The sequence below is a fragment of the Falco punctatus genome, assembly GCF_963210335.1.
Source record: "Falco punctatus genome assembly, contig: scaffold_89, whole genome shotgun sequence".
In the NCBI taxonomy this organism is placed as follows: Eukaryota; Metazoa; Chordata; class Aves; order Falconiformes; family Falconidae; genus Falco; species Falco punctatus.
In genome coordinates this window covers 390,906-395,224 of record NW_027660149.1, presented here as the reverse complement: position 1 = coordinate 395,224, position 4,319 = coordinate 390,906, and the positions used below count along the sequence as shown (strand labels likewise).

Genomic DNA, 4,319 nt, shown 5'->3' with positions numbered 1-4,319 from the left:
AGACTTTTCTACCTGCTAGACTTTTTACCCGAATCTTTTTTTACCTCTGAGACTTTTTTTACCCATGACTTTTTTACCCAGCAGACTTTTTTCACGTGAGATATTTTTTTCATATGGGACTTTTTACCTCTGAGACTTTTTACCCGTCAGATGTTTTTTGATCCATGAGACTTTTTTTACCCCTGAGACTTTTTTTACCTGTGAGACTTATTTTACCCCTGAGACTTATTTTACCCCTGAGACTTTTTACCTGTGGGAATTTTTTACCCATGAGACTTTTTCGACCTGTGCGACTTTACTACCTGCTAGACTTTTTACCCGAATCTTTTTTTAACCCATGAGACTTATTTTACCCCTGAGAGTTTTTTTACCAATGAGACTTATTTTACCCCTGAGACTTTTTACCTGCGGGAATTTTTTACCCATGAGACTTTTTCTACCCATAAGACTTTTCTACCTGCTAGACTTTTTACCCGAATCTTTTTTTACCTCTGAGACGTTTTTTTGCCTGTGAGACTTTTTTCACCCGTGATACTTTTTTTACCTGTGAGACTTTTTTTACCCATGAGACATATTTTACCCCTGAGACTTATTTTACCCCTGAGATTTTTACCTGCGGGAATTTTTTACCCATGAGACTTTTTCTACCTGTGCGATTTTTCTACAAGCTAGACTTTTTACCCGAATCTTTTTTTACCTGTGAGACTTTTTTTACCCATGACTTTTTTTACCCGTCAGACTTTTTTCACGTGAGACATTTTTTACCTATGGGACTTTTTACCTCTGAGACTTTTCCCCCGTCAGATGTTTTTTAACCCGTAAGACTTTTTTTACCCCTGAGACTTATTTTACCTGTGAGACTTATTTTACTCCTGAGACTTATTTTACCCCTGAGATTTTTACATGCGGGAATTTTTTACCCATGAGACTTTTTCTACCTGTGCGACTTTTGTACCTGCTAGACTTTTTACGCAAATCTTTTTTTACCCATGAGACTTATTTTACCCCTGAGACTTTTTTTACCCATGAGACTTATTGTACCTCTGAGACTTTTTACCTGCGGGAATTTTTTACCCATGAGACTTTTTCTACCCATAAGACTTTTCTACCTGCTAGACTTTTTACCCGAATCTTTTTTTACCTCTGAGACTTTTTTTACCTGTGAGACTTTTTTTACCCATGACTTTTTTTACCCGTCAGACTTTTTTCACGTGAGACATTTTTTACATATGGGACTTTTTACCTCTGAGACTTTTCCCCCGTCAGATGTTTTTTAACCCGTGAGACTTTTTTTACCCCTGAGACTTATTTTACCCCTGAGACTTTTTACCTGCGGGAATTTTTTACCCATGAGACTTTTTCTACCCATAAGACTTTTCTACCTGCTAGACTTTTTACCCGAATCTTTTTTTACCTCTGAGACTTTTTTTACCTGTGAGACTTTTTTTTAACCATGACTTTTTTTACCCGTCAGACTTTTTTCCCGTGAGACATTTTTTACCTATGGGACCTTTTGCCTCTGAGACGTTTTTTTGCCTGTGAGACTTTTTTCACCCGTGATACTTTTTTTACCTGTGAGACTTTTTTTACCCATGAGACATATTTTACCCATGAGACTTATTTTACCCCTGAGATTTTTACCTGCGGGAATTTTTTACCCATGAGACTTTTTCTACCTGTGCGACTTTTCTACCTGCTAGACTTTTTACCCGAATCTTTTTTTACCTCTGAGACTTCTTTTACCCATGACTTTTTTTACCCGTCAGACTTTTTTCACGTGAGACATTTTTTACCTATGGGACTTTTTACCTCTGAGACTTTTCACCCGTCAGAAGTTTTTTAACCCGTGAGACTTTTTTTACCCCTGAGACTTATTTTACCTGTGAGACTTATTTTACCCCTGAGACTTTTTACCTGCGGGAATTTTTTACCCATGAGACTTTTTCTACCTGTGAGACTTTTCTACCTGCTAGACTTTTTACCCGAATCTTTTTTTACCTGTGAGACTTTTTTAACCCATGACTTTTTTACCCGGAAGACTTTTTTCACGTGAGCTATTTTTTTCATATGGGACTTTTTACCTCTGAGACTTTTTACCCGTCAGATGTTTTTTAACCCGTGAGACTTTTTTTACCTGTGAGACTTATTTTACCTGTGAGACTTATTTTACCCCTGAGTCTTATTTTACTCCTGAGATTTTTACCTGCGGGAATTTTTTACCCATGAGACTTTTTCTACCTGTGAGACTTTTCTACCTGCTAGACTTTTTACCCGAATCTTTTTTTACCTCTGAGACTTTTTTTACCCATGACTTTTTTACCCGGCAGACTTTTTTCACGTGAGATATTTTTTTCATATGGGACTTTTTACCTCTGAGACTTTTTACCCATCAGATGTTTTTTAACCCGTGAGATTTTTTTTACCTGTGAGACTTATTTTACCCCTGAGACTTATTTTACCCCTGAGACTTTTTACCTGTGGGAATTTTTTACCCATGAGACTTTTTCGACCTGTGCGACTTTACTATCTGCTAGACTTTTTACGCAAATCTTTTTTTACCCTTGAGACTTATTTTACCCCTGAGAGTTTTTTTACCTGTGAGACTTATTTTACCCCTGAGACTTTTTACCTGCGGGAATTTTTTACCCATGTGACTTTTTCTACCCATAAGACTTTTCTACCTGCTAGACTTTTAACCCGAATCTTTTTTTACCTCTGAGACTTTTTTTACCTGTGAGACTTTTTTTTACCCATGACTTTTTTTACCCGTCAGACTTTTTTCACGTGAGACATTTTTTACCTATGGGACTTTTTACCTCTGAGACTTTTCACCCGTCAGATGTTTTTTAACCCGTGAGACTTTTTTTACCCCTGAGACTTATTTTACCTGTGAGACTTATTTTACCCCTGAGACTTATTTTACCCCTGAGACTTTTTACCTGTGGGAATTTTTTACCCATGAGACTTTTTCTACCTGTGAGACTTTTCTACCTGCTAGACTTTTTACCCGAATCTTTTTTTACCTCTGAGACATTTTTTACCCATGACTTTTTTACCCGGCAGACTTTTTTCACGTGAGATATTTTTTTCATATGGGACTTTTTACCTCTGAGACTTTTTACCCATCAGATATTTTTTAACCTGTGAGACTTTTTTTACCTGTGAGACTTTTTTTACCCCTGAGACTTATTTTACCCCTGAGACTTATTTTACCCCTGAGACTTTTTACCTGCGGGAATTTTTTACCCATGAGACTTTTTCGACCTGTGCGACTTTTCTACCTGCTAGACATTTTTCCCGAATCTTTTTTTACCTCTGAGACTTTTTTTACCTGTGAGACTTTTTTTACCCCTGAGACTTATTTTACCCCTGAGACTATTTACCTGCGGGAATTTTTTACCCATGAGACTTTTTCTACCTGTGAGACTTTTCTACCTGCTAGACTTTTTACCCGAATCTTTATTTACCTCTGAGACTTTTCTTACCCATGACTTTTTTACCCGGCAGACTTTTTTCACATGAGATATTTTTTTCATATGGGACTTTTTACCTCTGAGACTTTTTACCCATCAGATGTTTTTTAACCCATGAGACTTTTTTTACCTGTGAGACTTTTTTTACCCCTGAGACTATTTACCTGCGGGAATTTTTTACCCATGAGACTTTTTCGACCTGTGCGACTATTCTACCTGCTAGACATTTTACCCGAATCTTTTTTTACCTCTGAGACTTTTTTTACCTGTGAGACTTTTTTTACCCATGACTTTTTTTACCCGTCAGACTTTTTTCACGTGAGACATTTTTTACATATGGGACTTTCTACCTCTGAGACTTTTCCCCCGTCAGATGTTTTTTAACCCGTGAGACTTTTTTTACCCCTGAGACTTATTTTACCCCTGAGACTTATTTTACCCCTGAGACTTTTTACCTGCGGGAATTTTTTATCCATGAGTCTTTTTCTACCTGTGAGACTTTTCTACCTGCTAGACTTTTTACCCGAATCTTTTTTTACCTCTGAGACTTTTTTTACCTGTGAGACTTTTTTTACCCATGACTTTTTTACCCGGCAGACTTTTTTCACGTGAGATATTTTTTTCATATGGGACTTTTTACCTCTGAGACTTTTTACCCATGAGATGTTTTTTAACCCATGAGACTTTTTTTATCCCTGAGACTTATTTTACCTGTGAGACTTATTTTACCTGTGAGACTTATTTTGCCTCTGAGACTTTTTACCTGCGGGAATTTTTTACCCATGAGACTTTTTCTACCTGTGAGACTTTTCTACCTGCTAGACATTTTACCCGAATCTTTTTTTA

General features: G+C 36.9%; 1 long non-coding RNA gene across 2 annotated transcripts; it reads right to left on the bottom strand.

The window, feature by feature from the left end:
- Nucleotides 1–711: 711 nt before the first annotated feature.
- Nucleotides 712–3,023, bottom strand: LOC308057768. Of its 2 annotated transcripts, none has more exons than XR_013925446.1 (3): nt 2,714–3,023; nt 2,024–2,287; nt 712–1,183 (listed from the first exon to the last, which is right to left on the bottom strand). It is a non-coding gene; the product is annotated as an uncharacterized lncRNA (long non-coding RNA). The 2 variants fall into 2 exon arrangements; XR_013925447.1 differs by having other exon boundaries at nt 712–1,510; nt 2,075–2,287.
- Nucleotides 3,024–4,319: the final 1,296 nt, after the last annotated feature.